Raw genomic sequence first — 21,462 nt, forward strand, 5'->3', positions numbered from 1 at the left:
TAACTGGAAATGGAACCAGAGACCAGAAACAAGACAGCTAGATTCTAAAATGGAGAAGAATTGTATTATCTATAAAATCAAATTTTATACAAAATAAATCTATTAAAATCATCCTATGACACATCAAAGAATTGTGGGGTTTTTCTACAAAATCAGTGTTTCCCATAAACACGACCATGCTTCCTCACAGCAAAGTCCCCACCCGCATGGAGGCTGCCACGCAAGGTCACTTCACAAGACCCACATCAACAGCACAGCCTCAGTCTCCCAGTCCTGCAGAAAGAAAGCCGCAGGCAGCATGTCACGTCCAGAGAGCCCTCCCAAGAAACAGGACAGCCAAGCAGGGCTAGCACTGAAACTGGGAGCTAACACCAGAAGCACCTTCCCCGAGGCACCGCACGCCAACTAGAGAGCTCCTGATCGGTCACACCACTTACCAGAGTCGAGTGATTTACTAGCAAAGCTGAGCCTTTAAAATAACTAAACAGATGCCAAATATCCACTAGGTATCAATATCTATGCAAGACACTTAACCTTTTAACATTCAAGTTTTATCCATATATGGGGCAACTCCCAAGTTCAATGACATACACTAATTTGGTTTTTTAGTTTTTAATAACTGGTTTGCTCATTATAGAAAGTAACATCCACCCATTGTACTAATTTGGAAAACAGAAAGTTTTAAAGGACTATTAAAATCACTCACAAGCCCACCATCAGAATTTACTCCACACATATATACATGGACACACACACACACACACACACGTAGACAGGGAAATACAGAAACAGACAGACAGACATGAGTGTACTACATTTCCTTCCAATCTTGATTCTGTGGACAGAGGTGTGGGCTTCATGGTTTAACATACTAGAACTCTGCTGAAGCAAGCCCAGATTTTGACCCTGCCCCTGGGAGGCTGAATTACAAGAGGGGTTCTGGTCAGAGGGGAAGCCCAGCTGGCCACCCAGAGGCACACCCAGCACAGCCTTGCCTGCGCTTCTTGTGCACAGGGATGCTGATGAAGACACACGTGGCAGGATGTTCCAGTAGGAGTCTCACACTTGCTGTGGGGTCTGGGTGTTGTAGAGCCTCAGAACACAACCCTATCACGTGGGTCAATGTCCGCCAGGTGGGCTTCTCCTGTGTGGAACTCTCCCATTCTTCTCCATTGAATCACAGTAACATAGAAGCACACAGGGGCTTCATAGATCTTCTGTGCCACTCGCTATCAAGAGCATGGTTAGGGCACCAAACTGTATCAACTCGCTGGGAATCAGTAAAACTATTCAAGTAACGCATGCATGCATTTTGTTTTCATATTCTTTACTATAATAGGACCTAGTATATGGTAAATGCTAACTCAAAGTCATTATGAGCTATGACACTAAAATAATTTCTACAGGCCTAAAAGAAAGTGCCACCAAAATAATGCAAAACTTCTAAATTATACTAGGTGACACTGATAAAGAGAAAAAAAAATTTCTCAAGAACTACTTTGTGGTTCTAGGGGCCCATAGGCAGGCAGCCTAGATCAGCAGCAACACCTTGTGGTGGAAGCTTGGCTTACAGTAGCAGAGTATTTTCCAGGAAGTAGGAAATAAAAACCTGAGACATCCAAGTTCTAGGACAGGTGATTCCAGCAATTGGCAATACCAAGGTACTTTTATGTAACGTAATCCCACAGGCGTCAATGTGATCTATTAAGGCCACAGGAAAGAAAGCTAAAGGACAACTCACTTGTATTCCCAACTCTTGGGTCTGTGTCTGTAAATATGAATCCAGCAGTACAATGACTAGGTACTCAGATGTGTCTGTCTCAGCCTCAGTGACATCAGGACAACCACAGCAAGAGCAACCATCTGGCCACCTCCAGAAAGGCCATCTCAGTTTATCTATTTTCAAATTCATTGGAAAATAATAATATTAAACTTCTGACAATGTCCTTCTTAGTAGATTCAAGGTCTTTTAAGAGGAGTTGATAAATATTAAGGAATGGATATAGTCTCGGGGCTTAGTTCAAGGGAAGAGCACTTGCCTAGCATGTATGAGGCCCTGGGTTCAATCCCAGTACAGCAAAAATAAAAATATGTACAAGTGTGTGCAGACATGCGTACACACACACACACACACACACACACAAACACACACACACACAGTACAGCCAGAAATGAGCAAATAGAAAAATGCAGTCCACAGCAGAGACACCCAAGAAGACCAAACAGGACTCAACATTTCTGAGGCTAGTATGTAAGGTGGGGCTGATAGGGAGCATTTGTGTGTCCACAGAGCAAATGCTTGCTTTAACCAGCCTCGCCTAGTTTATGAAGGGTGAATCAATATTCCCCCAATTGATCAATAATAGGGGAAAATTTTCTCCCACACCTGCTGCCCCAGACAGTTTAAATAACTGGAAGGTCAAAAATATGTTTTAAGGTAAGTAGACACATAACACAAAGTTTTAGCTTGGGTATTTCCTTTATGCCCACCCTAAAGAATATACCAGAATGGGCTGAGGTTGTGGCTCAAAGATAGAGCACTCGCCTAGCATGTATGGGGTACTGGGTTTAATCCTCAGCACCACATAAAAATAAAATAAAGGTATCGTGTCCACCTAAACTTAAAAAAAAAGAATATACCAGAAAAGACCAGTGTTCAAAAAGTCTGCTCACAGGCCACTCTTTCCTCTCTGTTCTCAGTCCAAGAGTCCCAAGGTCCCAGTCCCGAGTCCACCATGGTCAGAGCTCCCAGGAAGGGTGAGGAAGCACTACCAAGGGCAGTCTGGTCCACGTGGGGGGAGCCCCGGAGCAGACAGGCACTCCTTCCAACTCCAGTCCAGCTCAGGGAAGGAGGGAAAAGCTTCAGACCGTGACGTTATACTCCCCCAGGACCCGCAGTCCTCATCCACAGGGCCCAGCCCCTCCTACAAGGGGCTTGTCTACAGGACCTGAAATGCTGCAGATGGCTTTATTGTGGTGTTTCTTTACGACAGAGTGGTGCTTTTCCTTCTAGTATCTGAATGCATGAAACAGATGAAAGACGGGGAATTCTGAGTTCCTGAGACGAAGGTACAAACAAAAGCCCCATCATAACTCCCCAGAGCATTCATCAGGAGCAGGGCAAGCTGTCAAGAGCTGGGTGAGGAAAACACAGCAAGAGCATGTTTCTTAAACAAGAAACAATCCATTGCTGCATTTTAAAAAATATTATTTTAGTTGTCAATGGACCTTTATTTATTTATATGCAGTGCTGAGAACTGAACCCAGGGCCTCACATATGCAGACAAGCACTCCTCACTGAGCCACAACCCCAGCCCTCATTGCTGTACTATTAATTTTTAAAATTAAACACATTACCTTTGATTTTTCTAGACTAGGTGCCAGGCACTGGTCAAGCACATTCTAAACTTTAACTTATTCAACCTCCCAAAAACCTATAATAATCATTATTACACTGTTATTTAAATAATAATTCTTTGTATCATAATGTAAATTATATATAATCATATAGTACATAATTATATTTCATTAAAATAAATTGTTATTATGATATTTTATTATTGGCTTATTTAATAAGCTGTTATTTAACAATAATTCACACAGAACTTCCACAGATATTATTTCACTCTGTCCTCAGGGAATCCTGTGAGGCAGCTCTCGGGTTAGACATCTGTCTTCTCCAAGGAGCAAATGGCATCCCTCTGTAAATTCAGCTTGCCAAGGACCCGATCGGTCAGGAAGACAGTGCCCTCTCTAGCCCCTCTGTTGGGGCGAAGGTTATATTTTGTTCTTCTCAAGGGAGGGCAGGTGAACCTGGTGTGTACGTCACCTGGGCAGCAGGGTATTTTCTGAATCTACATGGTCACATCACTAAACTGAGATCCCCCTGTTTAGGGGAGACAATGGAGAGACACCCCCAAGATAATCAGATTGTCACTAGGAATAAGAAACTGACAGGCAGGGCCACGTGAAGGGATTAGCAGGAACACACACCTGTAGAATTTGGCGGCCTGCCCAAAACCCGGTTTCAACAACAGGGAGCAAATGCAAACCCGAGGCCAGAGAATCCCCAAACACATCCCCAGCTTAAGGCATTTTACTTCTAGACACAAGTGACAGGGATGGGGATCCAGAGCACTTCTGCCACAAGATGGCAGACGTCTGCACAACACAGGGACTAGTCCAAAGATACGCTGAGGAAGGCCCAGAACAAAATAACTCATTTTTATCCCAAACAATTATGGTTCCCAAATGCAGCCATCCCTCGGGATCCATGGGGGACTGGGTCCAGCACTGCCTTCCAATGCACACTGAGGTCCACAGGTGCCCAGGTCCCTCATAGCAAAGGACAGAGTATTTGCATTTAACATACGCACATCCTCTGAATCCCCTAAATGAACTCCAGATGACCTGCACACCTCCCACAATGTGAGTGCTGTGTGAGTAGTATCACACTGTGTTGTCTAGGGAGTGAGGACAGGAGAGAAGCCTGCACGTGCTCAGTAGAGACAATTAATTTCTCCACTGTCTTTTGCAGTTGGCTGGCTACACCCTCAGATGCAGAGCCCACAGATGTGGAGGGGCACTGTTCACTCTTGACACACACAACAGGGATCTTCCCCCTAAAAAGGGTCATAACTTGCAGACCTGACACCTCCTGAATTCCAGTCTTCTCCACCTCCCTTACCTATGCACACCAAATCAAGTCAGAGACACCCGCACATCAGTAAGAGGGTTCCTAAACTCAAAGTCAAAGCAGAAATGGAAAATCATGATAAAAATCAACACCAAAGCCAATGGAAACAGCCACAGAGCGGAGTATGAGGTGCTCACCTCCAAAGCCAACAGCAGGTACAGGGGCATTAAGGCAGGAGCTTCTCACAGGTCACAGCTGACACCCAGGGCCAAGAGGATCTCCTGGAGGACTTCGTATCTTCTCATGTTCTTGGGTCTGCACCATGAAGGATCTGGGAGGTAGTTCTAAGTGCATCTGGACAAAAAGACAACACTTGTTAAATCAAGGCACTTACAGTCTCAGAGAGCTTCTTCAATGGGTTTTCTAAAAGTGAGAATTCCTCTCCTCATCAACAGCAATATAAACTTGGGACCTGAATATCTGAAAAGTAATGGCAGTAAAAACAAAAATATTCGAAAGGACCCTTTCATTGTTGTTGTTGTTGGTGGTGGTGGTGTTACTAGGGACTGAACCCAGGGGTGCTCCACCACTGAGCTACTTCCCCAGGCATCTTCAATTTTTATTTTGGTGGCCATTCTGGGGGTTAATATCCTGAGTTGCCCAGCTGGCCATGAACTTGTGATTCTCCTGCCTCAGCCTCCTGAGTTGCTGAGATCACAGGTGTGTGCTACCACACCGGGCTCTTGAGGGCCTCTTGCACTTGTTGCTACCAGGCTGAGACGTTGGGTAGAGTCAACCCTAAGGGGTTATCAAACTCTTTACAGGTTGATTTTTATCCCCAGCTGTGTGACCTTGGGAAAGTCACTTTAAGTTGGTTGTAAGCCTAAGTCACCTGCAGTATCCTTGTGCTGAGAGCCTAAATGAGGTGCTACTGAGCTCACACAGGGAGGCAGAGGGCCAAGCTGAGAACTTCCACCCTGTCCATCAGTCCAAACTGGGAAGCAATCCCTGGAGGACAGCATGGGGAGCATCTGTAGGACCTGAAACACAGGGGACCTCCCCCACTGCCCTACTCGATCTGGTGCAATTCTAAGACTCAGAGCCTCACGTGCTTACCCAGACCTGCTGTTCAGTGAAAATCAAATCATCTCTACCACCAACCTCTGTCTCACACACTGTAACTTCCAGCTCCCCTGAGATCAGATTTTAGTTGTGTTTTAAAGCCTAGAGCTTCCAGGATACCAGCAAAGTGACCAGAACTAGTTTGCTTTACTTGGTTTTTGTTCACTGTATGGAGACCTTCTGACCTGGAGATTAGGAAAATAAACAGCAAGGTGCCAGCCTTCGGGTACCTGCACAACTCTCAATTCCCACCTGAGCTCTGACCAAGCCAAAGACTCTGTCCCAATATATTGTCTACAATGGTCCAGATGCTAACGTCGAGGCCACATCTGAAAAGGTTTGCGGAACACTGTCCAACATGGTCCCCACGCTCCAGTTAGGCATCAGTGGCTGGGGCTTCCCCACAGACTGAGCAGGCCTGTCAGTGGGCAGCAGGGTCCCGCCTGTCCTCCAGACAGCCCCGGGCAGGGAGGAGGCAGAAAGCCGGAGCATGGGTGGGATCTGTGTACTCCTGTCTCCTTGCCCCAAGATGGGCCTCTGCGCTCAAGTGGACACAGCCAGGCTGGTGGACAAGCCACACCACAGTGAACACACTTCCTTCAAGTGAACAGGTGGCCATCCTGGGGGTTAACATGCCAGGATTTAAAATGAAGGAGAAATAAAACAAGCACAGTTCTGTTCCTGCCAGAGCTCAGGGAGAGAGGGAGGCACTGAGTGAACACACATGAATTCACTGGATGGGGTAAATACACAGAATATTCTAGAAGCTGGGGCAGTGAAATGTGCTCATCCTCACACGAGAAGGACACCGAGGGGGACTCCATCCACTAAGCCACCATTAGGCCTCTGAGTTCCAGGAGACAAGCCACTGAATGGGGAAAACACTTCTTCTTACTATCTTACGGTTTCAAGATTTTAGGTGCTGGGCCTGGTAGAGTGTGGCACATGCCTGTAATCTCAGCAACACTGGAGGCTGAGGAAGGAGGATCACAAGTTCGAGGCCAGCCTCAGCAACTTAGCAAGGCCCTAAGCAATGTGCTGATGGGGGCCATGGTTGGGTACTCTGCTATAAAAGCAGAACCAATCCTGCCCTGAGTTAAAGACCCTGTCTCAATAAATAAAAAGGGCTGAAGTTGTAGCTCAGTGGTAAGCACTCCTGGGTTCAATCCCTGGTACCCAAAATAAAATTTAAAAAGAAACAAAAAAATGTTAGATGCTGGACTGGGGTGTAGGTCCATGGTAGGACACCTCCTGGCATGCACCAGGTCCTGGGTTCAATCCCTAGCACCACAGGAAAAGGTTTAGGTGCCATGAGAAAAGAGGCTGCATCTGGCTCTGTGCTGTTAATAAGGAACAAAACAGCACCATGGGTATGTGTGTCAGGTGTGTAACTGGTTCTCCACGGTGTCAAACCTCAGTCTCACCCTCTGCTTATAAAACTACTACCACAGAGACAGGCCCATCTCCATAACTCAGCTTCTAAACTTCAGGCTTTTTAACTGGACTGAAAGTTAGAACATCTCTGGCTACAAATGGGGTTAAAGGCCTCTAGCAGGCAGAGCTGAGGGATCTTGCCAACCATCCTAACATGCACAAGGACCATCCCTCCCTACAAAGAGTTATTAGGCCCCAAATGTTGATGGGGCCATGGTTGGGAACACTGCTATAAAAGCAGAACCAATCCTTCCTTGAGTTAAAGCTCAATAAGAAAACACAAAAATCTTAGCTGGGCACAGTGGCCCATGCCTGTAACCCCAGCAGCTGGCGGTGCTGAGGCAGGAGGATCACAAGTTCAAAGTCAACCTCAGCAATTTAGCAAGGCCCTAAGCAACTAAGCAAGACACTGTTTCTAAATAAAATACCTTTTAAAAAGGGATGGGGATGTGGCTCAGTGGTTAAGAATCCCTGAGTTCAATCCCTGGTACCAAAACTAAACAAAATCTTTCTAGATCCATTTTTGAGCTTTATCTGAACAACTTCATGCCAAACTCTTGATACATTTGATAATCAAATAACAGCTTTAATCCATGGCCTTAGATTTTCCCTGCAAACTTGGTCAGCACCCAGAGCATCCAAATGTGTCCTTTTTTCCTGCATCACTGAAATTGAGCGGGCATCTAACAGGCAGCCTGCCTGCTGGGGTGCCTCAGCCAGCACAGCTGTGTGTCGCCTGCAGTACTTCTTCTCCTCGTCACCAAATTAATCACAGAGATGAAGACGATGAAACTGAACAGTGAAAGGAAACTGACCAGATTATAATATTTACTGGTTGATCCCACCGAGGGGTCACAGCAACACAGCCTGAGGAAGAAACACGGACCATATCACACAGAAGACTGGAAGTCATCTAAAATAAAAAATGGCATCCTAATCCTCAGAATCTGATGTGTGTAGTGGCATCATGTTGCCTTTTGTCCTCGGGCTACGCACTGCAGTATCAAGTTTTACGACAGTGATGGGGTCAATTTAAATGGTGCAGCCAAGAGATTGGCTGGGTAACTAGAAGAAGTAGATCGCAACAGTGCCGAATCGATTTCCTACTACAAATCTGCACACAGAGGCGGTAAAATTCGTTCTTCAGAACTGAAATATGGCTCTCAGAAGTCAGGGGTTTAGGTGGATTTTTTGAGAATGCACAGTTACTATAGTGACCATATTTGCAGAAAAGATAAGAAGTACATTTATTAGAACTCCAAAAACCAACCCAGGTGGCTTGCAGCCCTACAGGAAACCTACTTAGATTGCACACATTCATCTGGACCAATGTCCAGATTTCTTAATCTTAAGCATCTCTGTCCGAGTTCTCATCAGAACAGATGGGTGGGCTCTAGGATAGCAAGAAACTGACCTGACCCACCGGAAGGGCACCGGCTCAGAAAACTCAGGGGATTGGAGCTTCCAGAGGGATAGGAAAGAGACAAGGCCTGCAAAAGGAAAACAAACAGAGGAAGTGAGCAATTCTCAAACCCAATAAATAAAACCAAATCCAGGACGGCCACCGTTGGGAGCCTTCTGGGCAAAACACCTTCATCTCCTCAGCTCTTTAGATCCTGGTGCCTTGAGGAGGGAGCATTCCTCTAAAAACTCGTGCGCTCAGTGTGCAGGATTTGCAGTAGATGATGAATGATGCTGATCTCATCTGTGACTTTGCCCCCAACAACAAAAAGCAAAAGGGGAAACCGCAGAAGAGTCCAAGGACTTCCTAAGCTTGGGAAGAAAATCTGCATTTCTCTTGTCCTTTTTTCCATTTTCTTCTTACCTCTGTATGAGTATGCCATTATAAATCGACACAAATTCCACTTTATTTATTTAATTTTTTCGTAGTGGGGATTGAACCCAGTGGCACCTAACCACTGAGCGACATCCCCAGCCCTTTTTATATTTTATTTTGACGAGGGTCTCAGGGAGTTGCTTAGGGCCTCACTAAGTTGCTGAGGCTGACTTTGAACTTGTGATCCTTCTGCCTCAGCTTCCTGAGCCTCTGGGCATGTGCCACCAGGCCCGGCTTCACATTCTCTTACTTGGAAGTTTCCTCAACGCTTAGTTTTAAGAGTGACAGAAAGGAACTGTGGATTGGAGGATGTTTCTAACCCTAACTCCCTCCACGACTGACTGCAATATTTTAACAAGATCATCAGTCGCTGATGTCTGGAATCACCACCCCTGAGTCTTCCAAATTCCCACATTAAATAAAGGCTCCTGATATTACCCAGAGTGTACTTGAAAGCAATGTGTTTTAGAAAGACTGCAATCAGTAAAGATGGGAACAAGAAAGAACTTCCAGGCTAATGCTTGCTTAGCCAGCAGCCCTCCTGCCTCCTGCCTCCTTCACAACGTGTGGCTCCTCGGGGTTTTCACAAAAGCCCTGGACCAAACTAAACTTCCCCTCACCTCAGAACAACTCTCAGTTGGAGTCAAAAGTGCCCAGTGAGCCAAGCAGGCTCAGCCGAGAAGCACTTGCCCAGCTCACGTGAGGCCCTGGCCTCTGTCCCCAGCACCGTGGCACACAGCATTGAGACCTATACACATACAGCCTTCAAGAGCATTCTCCTTCCCAAAGACACCCAACGGCATCACACCAACTCAGTACCTGGCAAAGAATGGCTTCCCCTCCGCAGGTTCCAAAAGACACTTGCATGATCATCCTGTCCTTGTCCTCATTGTCCAGGTGGCCCTGGAGCTTTCCAGGGATGAGCTGCTTCCCGGGGCCCTCCTCATAAACACAGCCACTGCTCAGAACGCTGAACTTCATCTTGCTCTGGTCAGCCTTGGAGAAAACCAGGCTCTGGACTGTCTTCTGCAGCACACCCTTGCTTGTCACCTGCAAGCCATCAAACGTGAAGGATGAAGACAGGCCCAGTACCTTCCTTCCCTGAGAAAGATAGGCTAGGAACTTCTGGTACAGGTCTTCAGGGATGGGCTCCCTGATGGCAATGACCAACAACAGGCAGTTGTCTGGCCATGGGTCCCTGAGCACACTTTCCTCCTGCAGGTGGTACAGAACATAGCTGTCGGTGTCCACACAGTCAGCCAGGATGGCCCACACCTGCTGGAGCCACCCGAGGGCCTCCTGGGAGTCGGGGCCTACGTACAGAAGGATGTTGGGCCCCTTTCCCGTGATGTTGACTCTCCTCCCTTCTTCTTTAGGGCAGATCTCATCGGCAACACCCTCCAAACTGCTGCCATGATCATAGGGAAGGTCTGGAATGTTCTCTGCAGATGCAAACTTGACTGAATCAATGGTGCTATTCTCAAGTTCTAAGCATTTGTGGCAACTAGACAGGTGGAGGTGAAAATGCTCCAGAGGGCCCGCTCCCTGATCACTGTCCCCAGGAGGCTCACTCCCAGAGGCACTGCCCCTCCTCGGCTTGGAAGAACCTTCTGGAAGAGAAGAACCTTCTGGAAGAGCCTTTGGGTCATCCTTGCCAGGGTGCTCCATAAAGTCCCGTGCCGGCTCGGTCTCCAGGGAGGGTTCAGGGTTCCTTCAGAGCAGAGTCTTGCAAGTGCACAGCTGGAGTACAGGAAAGATCACAGAAGGCTCATCAGCACTTATTTGTCATGCAGCTGGCAAAAGAGCCTCACCAGCTCTCCACATTCTGCCACCTACAGTATGGCAGAGCCACCTGCACAGCTCCCACTCACATCCCCACCTCAACTCTGGGCATCCCTGGGAGCCACACAATCGATGCCACCAGCTGGAAGGGTGCTCCTGAAGACCCCCAGTGAAATTCCTGATTTCCACATCCTTCCTACTCAAATCAGAACCCCAGATCATCTTCTTGACTGATGAAGAAGGTGAGATTAAGAGGGGAGATTTTGCCTATTAGAGATTCAACTAGGCTAGGCTGTTATTCTCCTACAGGACACTGAAACTGAGGAATAAAAAGGACACATTCATAGACCCTACCCAAGCATGCCCCAGGAGGAGTCATGCACAGGACACTTCAGAGGATCTGCGAAATGGTCTATCCAGTGCAACATAAGCTTACAATAACTGATCCAAAAAACAGGTATTGAGCGCTTTCTGCACATGGGACACAATATTAGGCATGTGTGCATGGTAAATCAGATTCCCAGAGCCAATAAGTGGCACTTACTTGCCCCTGAAACAAATGAAAGCATCACACACAAGCCTAAGGAAAGCAGGTCATGTGCTACTTGTCCAACACTGTGAAATGCATATTTAAATAAAAAGCCTTTAGATTTAGACCTTCACAGTACAACTGGCTATTATTCCCTTTCAGTCAGAACTATAGGCGAGAACCATTATATTGTATTATGTTATGTAAAATAAACACTATAAGTCATCCAATATGGATGCTATGTCACAGATATTGCAATTATGAAAAACCCTAGTTTTTAATTAAGCACTAAAGATACATCTCCCTGACCCCAAAAAACCTCAACATTTGTGTGAATCATATATTTTCCTTGTTAAATCAAATCAGTTTTCTGAATCAAACTGAAACCAAGCACTGCCCTAAGTTACACCAACAGCAGCACTCCAGAGTCTACAAGCTGACAACCTAGGACGTTCCACACAGGACAGAAACATTTCCTAAAGTTACGTACAGACGATCTTTTGGGGCACCAGTCCATTATCCATCTGGAGAACATCCATCTGGAAAACATCACCAGAATGTTTTTTGTTTGTTTGTTTTTAATTTTTGAGACAGGCTTTCACTAGGTTGCCCAGGCTGTCCTTGAACTTGCAATGCTCCTGTCTCAGCCTCTCCAGGTGCTGGGATCACAGGTGTGAACCATGCCCTATGTTATATGGCACACCATGTCTTTGTTCTTCTGTCAAGAAGGGGATGTTGAAATCAGCAGGAATCAGTCAGGACCCTTCCTGAGAAGTTTGCAGGGAACCAAGCATGAAAATTAATAAATGAGAATTGCTGAGGGCCATTACCAAGTAGGAATGACGCATCGAAATTTCCTTGCCAAGCGTACCCCATGCAGCTTAGAGTACATTCGATGGGACATTGCATGCATGCTTTAATAAGGTGACCTTGCTCAAGGACCAAGGCGGATCCGGGTTTAGTGCTGATCAGGTTTGAGGAAGTAACCGGCTCCTTGAGTTTAAGGCGTTGCCAGTTTAAGATAATGGGTTTTAGGGAAATTGGAAGTTGAAGATTATTTCTGGGATTAGGGTGTTCCTGCTGCTTGTTCCCGTTGAGTTCTCGTGAGATTAAAATGGGATTTGGAGATAGCCTTGTGGAGTAGGTGAATTGTGCGGGAGACGGCAGAACGCGATTGCCCCTGGACCTGTGTGGAGGCAGTGTGAGATCGGGAATAAAGAATTGCTGTTTGAACCTACAAAGCTGTGTGGTGGCTCGTGATTCTGGTGCCAAGCCGAGACCTTGCAGAGAATAACTTGAATTCCAAATCCCACAATACCTGGAATCAATTTTTATATATTCAAGCTTTTTTTCTCTCTTTTTTCCCCCTAAGCACATCTTTTCTATTTTGTCTAAGCCAGGGATCCACCCCTCCAGGTTCTCTTATAGTAACATTTGGAAAATTAGCTGCTTCCATGGATCAGAATTTCAGAGTAAAGTTTCCTCCAGACCCCAGAGGGTTCCATTTTCCATGCTCAAAAGATGGGGGTGGAATGGGGCCTGGTTCCTAAATGGGACATCATTATCCCAGAGGTCTCAAGTTGTCCATTTAATCAGAGTGGGCCTATTAATTCTGGAATCCAGTGTTTTCAGTAGTGTATTCTCTTTGTTGAAGTGCACCTTTTCAGGTCAAAAAATTGATTTGCTCATTCAGAGTTCTGATCTAGTGTGTGGTTTATTACCAAGTCCCCTATCTAGGTGGTCACAGTTTCATGCTCTACTAACTTAAAATCCACTGTATGTAGGGAAGGCAAAATCAGACAGGAAGATGGGGGAGTTAGCTGCTTCTGGGGAAGAGAGACTTGGTAGTGTAGGCCAGTTTTCAGGTTGATTAATGATGTATTTGTTTCTTAAATATTAGACTTTATTTACCCATTTCAAAGCGTCAAGAATACCTGCAGAGTTCTGGGGAGAAGGTGCTAGCCAGTTTCCCAGTGCAAGCCACCCTTCATTTCTACAACGATGAGTCTGAGCTGGATTCAGATGAGGAAGAGCAAGGGGAGGAAACACAGACCTACCATCTTAAGTGCCAGGAGTCAGAAGGTCATCAGGAAAATGACCCAGGGGGACAGGGCAGAGGCGGGCTGGTAAACCCATCTAGAGAAGGGGATGGTCTAAGGGGCGGCCTCCGTGGTAAGGGTCAGCTCCTTCGTGGTGACCCTCCTGGGGGCAGTGAGTGTGTCTCATGCAAATGAATTGGGTCTCTCCCGTGTCTGCCCCACTGTACCCTGGGGCTGCTGGAAGACCCCTGCTTGTGTCCTAGAGACAGCCCCGGCAGGACATGACATCTTCCACTAGATATTCAGAGGCTGGAAACTGCATGTGCTGCCTCTGCTTAGCAGGCTGAGAACACAGCTTTTACTTTTTCTTCTCCTGGTGATTCTTTTTTGGTGCACTCACGCAGACCTTTTCAGAAAAGGTGCCAGGACAAAGAGGTCTGTGTCCACACAGGTTGTTATCAGGAAAGGCCAGCTTTCAAAGCTCCTCATCAGATTACAAGTGATTCCTATTAATAGACTGTCACCCATGCTTGCCTCTCACTTAAACAGAGTCATAATGCAGCTATTTTTGCTTTTGCAAAAATAATTTAAATATTAAATCCCAATTTTAACTCATTGTCCAATGAAAAACTAGGTGATGCTCCGTAATTAGAGAGTGTTTCTTTAGAGACTAATTATGAACACTGATAATCAGTGTCAGCCTTTGCCTGGAAGGAAATGAGTCACCTTCTCATTAGTAATCAAGTTTGTCCATTTTTTAAGAGTGACCCAGAAATTCAAGGATATGAGTTTCAGCAATACAAGACAGAACATCAGACACCACAAACATTATACACAAATAGGACTAAGGCAGAAAAATTAAAGTCAAGGAGCTTCTTGAGGTACTTTTTAGGATGACTGAGGTTTCAGAAAGGACAAGCTGCCTGGTGAAATAAAATGTGTCTGGCTTACACAAGAACCAACATTTCAAAATCTTAAAGGGATGAGTGTTTAAATGACTTAAGGCACTGCCATGGTCTAGGCAGGAGAATTTAAACCACTATTAAATGTTTTCCACACAGAATAGGCAGTCCTGGTTTATTCTGGATAATTGAGGGTTTGGATATGTAGTATATAATCAGAGGAAACAAGCAGTAAAGAACAAGAGCTAATTTGGGGTAACCAAAGACTTGGCTAACAGATGCTTCCTTACTCTGGATCCCTAAAATGAACAGATTCTGACCAATATTCACTGGACAAAAGAGTTTGAGACACCTGAATTCTCAGCTAAGAAACTGAACCACGCAGCACTATGAAGACCAGCCCTGTTCTCTGTTTTTCTATCACTCCCTCTACCACAATCCATTCTTTTTCTTGCCCTAGAGATTCCTGGACTGTTTGCTTACAAAAGAGTGTTCACAAGCCTACCTGGCTGCTCTGTCTGGCAGCAGCACAAGAATCAACAGTCAAGGCCAAAAAGGTCTGGGGAAGGGAATGGTAATTGCTCCCAGCTGCCCTCTGTTCTGGTCCCTTGGTCCTCCCCTCACCCTTTTCTCCAGGCATTCCATCTCCAAACAAAGCTAACACATGCTAAAGAATGATTTTTCAAATCGCTTCCCTGTCACTGTGAAACCAGATTAATCCACACACCATCTTATTAAAACCTCACACAAATGGAAGCAGAGACAGAAAAGAGCCACCAAAATGTAGAAGTTTTGAAGTTCTATCACTGAAGAAGAAATAAAGAAACTGGTATTGACTACTCCAAGTGTTAATAGTGCTTTCTAGTTTCCTCAGTAGCCCCACCCATCCTTTTTCTATCACTCCATCTCCTACAGCTCCAATAATATTCCAAGATTTAGAATCTGAGTAGTACACCAAAAATCCTTCGGTCCCATTGTAGTTGTTCCTCATGGGATGCTCAGTAGTTCTTGTTTTCCGTGCCACTTCAGGAAGTTTTATCTTATACACATATGTATGCGTCCTCCCCCCAGCAAGACTTCAGAGGGCTGCCACTCTTCTTACACAAGAGAAACAGTGTGCACAGACACAAGCTCGCATGGTACAACTGTGGATAATTCAGTCATAGGCCTCATGGTTTTTCTGCCTGTTCACAACACCCAGCATGGTGATCGGGCATAGTAGTCTGCTCAATAAATATCAGTGTGATGTAAACTAAACCTTTGTCTGAACAGTGAGAATTCTATGGTGCTTCAGAGTCCATCTAACCCTACAGCATTCAGGATTCAGGGTCACAGAGAGAGTAACTGCAGGAAACTGGCTTGAATCTACTCTAAATACCACTGTTCTACACAATCACCAAATCACACTATTTTCTCACTAATCTTCTCTTCATATTTATTTTGGGGGAAAAATTTGGACAAAATTCTCCAGTTCAATGTGTTCACAGAGTAATACCACCTGTCACTTAAATAACTTTCTTGTTCTTTACTTTCACTTTTCTTTCCTAAAGCCCCTTTCATAATGATCAAGTAGGAGACTACTTTGGTGAAGAACATTTTAAATTGAAGGTATTGCATTAATAATGATAATGGTACTAGTCTGAGAATCAGCAACCATTTTAGTCATATGAGACTAAATGCTTAGTGATATTTATAAATAGGTTTTAGAAAATTTGGGGAAATCCAAGAAAAATTCCAATTTACCTGACATCAGTATGTAAGGCAAAAAAACAGGACAAATATGGAAACAGCATACATAATACTCACACATATACATACTCATACAGACACACACGTATGACAGCGGAGGTAGGAGAGATACTAAACTTCATTCCTACCTACAAAATTCCTACTACTGGACATTGAGAAGAGGGCTTAATAAAAACCTCCATCATACCCACACATTTATGCTAGCTTAACAAATAAAGTCTACAAGGTTTTCATTTTTATTGTATTCTGATATGCCCTACTCCTTTGCTAGCACATATAGATAAAATTAAAATGAAGGACTTAATTAAGCTTCTCTAAATCCTGAAAGAGAAATATTTTTCCATTCTGCTTCCAAGAGAAGGGACAAAAACAATTCCTACATGAAATGAATGGTGCTGACAACCCACAGTTGAACAATAAGAAGGAAACTTCACATAGGATTATTGTTAACCTGGAGACTGTGTTGAAAGAAGTCAAGCTAAACTCATATCTATTAATGCCAGGTTTACAGGCCACACAGCACAAGAGGGAGACAGACAGTGAAAGCAGACAATGAAAGTTTTATTGGATGGGGAGCCAGAGGCATCTGGAGCTGTCAAAACAGCTGGAATTTTCTAGAAAAGACAACCATAGAAGAAGCAGCTCAAAGTATGCATAGAACTCTGTTAAAATCCTTTAACAATTCACTATGCAGAAGCAAATGGGATTCAGGAAACCAAGAGGAAGCAAGAAACTCAAGAGTGAAAAAGCAGGCAGAAGGCTCCTGGTTAGAGCCTTGCCAAATTAGTGGGCCTTGATAAACACTCCAGGGTTTGGTCAAGCCCTCATACTTTCCACAGAACTCTCTGAAGGGTCCTTAGAAATAAGGACCACATCTCAAGACTAAGATTTCACCTGTTAGAAAGAGAAGCAAACCTATTCTCAAACTAAGCCTCCATCAGATCAAGGTTATCTCTCAGGAATGGAACTGCCTACTAAAACAAAATTCAACATTCTTTAGTAGAAAAACCTTTTAAATGCATCAACCACAATGTCCAGTCAATAATTAAAAACTAAAGCACACTCAAAGTAAAGAGCAACTGAACCCATAGTCAAGAGAAGAAGTTGATAGAAACATAGCCACAGACAACCTAGATGTTAAGGACTGACAGAAAAAAAAACTTTAAATAATAATTGATAAATGTTTTTATAATACACATTTTATAAACTGTATAATTCATAACCTCACCTACCCCCAGCATCTCAGCAAACTTGAGTTTCCCATGATTTTTAATCAAAATAGGATTTGGAATGGGTTATTTTTGAAATCCTGGAGCGAACAACTTGAAAGTGATTAATGACATCCAAACTTAATTATATATTTACACCTCCCAGTAGGACAAGGGAGAGAATAAAATGCCTTCTCTCTGTGTAGTGAGAGGGCTTTATTAAAACCTCACAGCAACTATTTAGCAGCAATAATTGAGTTTTATGCGAGATTACATAGATTCCCCTTGTCTGGCATCACAATCTGATCACACACTGACAGGGTAGGTAAGTTTCTAACAGTGAGGAAAAAACAGTAGAGCTTTGCATAAAACCAATCTTTAAAAGTACTTATCCTCATCTGTCAATGTGATATTATCAAGGGTTTCTGTAATTTCTATAAACAATCATTATGTTTTAGCTGAGTCAGTAACACAATGCCCTCTTTGAGGAGTCAGACATCTTCTGTTTTAAAAATCACTTTCTACCAATTCCCACCCTCCAAAAAAAGAATTTGGCTTCAAATTTATTTTCTTAATCCACTGAGCAATCTCATGAATAAAAATATAATCACATAACCTGCATGCCTGATATAATTTTCATAAAACTTTCTAAATATTTTAATATTTATTTACTATTTTGTGAAAATATTTACTGAACATGCCGGCTTACCTTCTTTCCCCTGGAAAGGAAAGAAAAGAAAGAAAAAGCAAGGCTGATTAAGATATATTGAAAAGTATACCAAGTACACATTACTTTTGCTTAAGACTCTGAAGGAATCACCAACTCAGCCTCTGTGGTGAGTTCTTGCTTTCCCTATGAGTACAGATGGTGACTTTGCCATTCCTGAAAAGGATAATCTTACCTTTTCTGAAGTAAACACTCTTTTTACAAGTTCAGTTCTTCATATTGATTTCTCAGATGAGAAGGATGGCTTTACCATTTTTTTTCTTATTCTCCCTTTCTCAATCAAGGACCTTGCTTCCCTCAGAGCAGAATTGAAGATACCAGGTCAGTCATGACCCATCCAGAACTTTATATCCATAAATATTCCATTCTATCAACAATTAACACAGGCCCAGTGACAGAATTTAGGTAGCTCTATTTTTGTTAGCCACAAAGGAAGTTCCTTGCTTCTGAGTAGTGTTTCTCACAGAAAATGAATTGAATATCTTTTACTTCAAGAAACACATTGTTGGGACTGGGGTTGTGGCTCAGTGGTAGAGTGTGTGAGGCACTAGGTTCAATCAGCACCACATATATATAACTAGAATAAAGGTCCATCGACAACTAAAAAATATTTAAAAGAAACACATTGTTGAGCAATAGCAAATACCAGGTACCTTGCCTCTCTGGTCATGCTTACGAAGTCTGAGACTAGAACTCACATACCTGCTTCCTCACAAAAGTGACCCTTACTGTTCTCTCCAGGTAAGTGCTCAGAGCTTTCTCCCCTAGAAATTTTCTCTCCCCATGGCAGATCATAATCTATAGACCAACATTCAGAACCTATGTGAGGGCTGGGTTTGTAGCTCAGTGATAGAGCACTTGCCTAGCATGTGTGAGGCACTGAGATCCTTAGCACCCCATAAAAATAAATTTAAAAAATAAAGGTATTGTGTTCATCTACAACTAAAAACTATTTTTAAAAAAGAACCTATGTGAAATTCTCCCCACATAAATTACCACATCAAATTATATCCAAATAACTTGGCTCTCTGTATGGTACTACTATTCTGGATGCTGCCTAAAGCAAATAAAATAAATAAAAGGAGAGAACCTGTATCTTTTTTTTAATGTTTATTTTTTAGTTGTAGGCGGACACAATTTTGTGTGTGTGTGTGTGTGTGTGTGTGTGTGTGTGTGTGTGTGGTGCTGGGGATTGATCCCAGGGCCTTGTACATGCAAGGCAAGCACTCTACCAACTGAGCTGTATTTTTATGTGGTGCTGAAGACCAAACCCAGTGCCTCATACATGGTAGGCAAGTGCTCTATCTCTAAGCCACAACCCCAGCCCCCAGTATCTAATTTTTGAAAACAGTTAAGAGGCATATAAATTGAAGAGCTTTTAGTTCAGGAAGCACACTGTTTAGCAATAGCTACATGGCTGGTCCTGTGCAAGTTATTAACCATGAAATATGCCTAAGATCAGGACCTCATAATCTAGTGAGAGGAAAAAAATATCAACAAGTAATCACAGTGTAATGGGTTAACTGCACAAGACAACTGAATAACAGAACTGAATAACAAAGCAAGCAAGCAACTAAGGCACCAGATGCCTCTAAGAGACTAAACAAGATTTCAGTGACCAATTCTAAGGTATTAAGTTCCCTCCCTTATTATCTCCAGTTGAGGTCCCATTCTTAGAGGAGAATACACCACATGTTTTCTTTGTCAGCTAGAAAAACCAAGTAAGCAGTCCATAATCAGTTACATAAAATCTTTCATTTCCAATGTTATCTTTATTTCAATCCAAATAAACTATTGTTAAGCTTTACTGTCATCACAGCTTAAAATATTTTCACTTTGTTAAAGAAAACTGTTTCTGACTTGGGAAAAAAATAAATGTGACATTAAAAAAGTTAGATCCTGGTGTCAGAATGAACCCAATTGGCAAAATCTTTACAATTATATGAAGAAAAAGAAGACAAATATTATCAAATCTTATTTTTCCAACATTTTCCCTGAAATAAATAGAATGATACTTTATTATCAAAACTTTTCAGTTAAGATTAAAAAAAAGATCTAGAGAAAATATAAAGAAGCTGTTTATGAAATTATCTCACAGCTTTCCTCAAACAAGAAGTCTGGCGAATTATAATGCATTCCACTGTTGTCATGAAGGAAGAAAGGAAAGAAGGAAGGAAGGAAAGAAGGAAGGAGGTAGGTAGGTAGGGAGGAAGTCTGGCGAGACCACAAGGCTGGAGAAAAAGAAAAGAAATGCTCTTGACTCAAAAACTAGATGGCACAGCCTACTTTATCCCTCCTCCTCCTCAACAGTGATTTAACCCCATAGGATGCCCACTCACAGCCCTGCCCCAACCTTACATATGCATATACTGGGCTAATGAAGGGTCACAGAATATACATCTTATACATCTTCCTCCTTCACAGTCTCACTTTCAGAACTGGAGTTTTTTATACCGGGAGGAAAATTTCATATGATTATAATATTACACTGGACAGAATTAAAGTTACTATCTAGAGTTTATCTTAAAAATAAGATCATAGATGATAAGAGATTCTAAAGCTATGTTTTAAACTGAAAAATATAAGAGAACACACTCAATATGTATTAATTAGCCACTCACTAAAAATTCCTTTATTTAATTTTTATTAATGCATATTAATTACATAGAACAATGGGTTTCACTGTGGCATATCTATACATTCATAAACATATTTTTATCATTTCAAGCCTCATTTTCCCCTTCTTCTTCCCTGCCTCTCCACCTGATCCCCTTTCTTTTCTCTAATAGTCTCCATTCTATGAAGTCTTTTTTCATAAGGCAAAATATAATGGTAAGATAGCAAAAAATTCTTATTGACCATTTATCTGACATCCACATCTTTCTATATTCATCACCCACTAAAACTATCAGCAAAGTCTAAAAACCAATAACATTTCATAGAAATATTAAAAATAAAAAAAACAAATATTGTCCAGTATCCTACTGTATAAAAAGAAAATATGTGAAGAGAAAAACTTACTTGCAGTAGCCAGTGCCATTGTGATAAGTAACACAAATTCCTTCATTAACACAGGGCTCATAGCCATCTCGACACTGCAATGCTGAAAACAAGAAACATACATATAACAGAAATTAGTCACTAATCATAACCCTCAACACCAAATGAGATCCTCATCAACACTGATCCCTACATCTAATCTGATCTGGGTTTCCCCTCAAGTTTTAATCAGTTTATCTTTTAGCTTCTAAATTCATAAAAGCAGAAAAATTCATTCCTCAAGTGTCTTCCCACATGAACTACTTTTGTGGTCTTATATGCTTTTATTTCTCTGTGTTTCTGTATCTTTGGCTATTAGATCTCTCTCCCAGAGATAGACAGTAAGACACTTTAATCTATAACATCCATGGCATGTCATAACCATCTTGAGATTTGGATACTTCAGATAGAGTAATATTAGAATTTATAAATGAATGTTTAGAAGACCTAGGTAGATA

At 43.0% G+C, this 21,462-nt stretch overlaps 1 pseudogene; it reads right to left on the reverse strand.

Annotated features, from left to right (window-relative positions):
• LOC144373385 (biotin--protein ligase-like) overlaps positions 1-21,053 on the reverse strand; it is a 72,025-nt pseudogene extending 50,972 nt beyond the window's left edge.
• Between the last annotated feature and the right edge of the window lie 409 nt (positions 21,054-21,462).

Source organism: Ictidomys tridecemlineatus, unplaced genomic scaffold (genome assembly GCF_052094955.1).
Source record: "Ictidomys tridecemlineatus isolate mIctTri1 unplaced genomic scaffold, mIctTri1.hap1 Scaffold_38, whole genome shotgun sequence".
Taxonomy (NCBI): Eukaryota; Metazoa; Chordata; class Mammalia; order Rodentia; family Sciuridae; genus Ictidomys; species Ictidomys tridecemlineatus.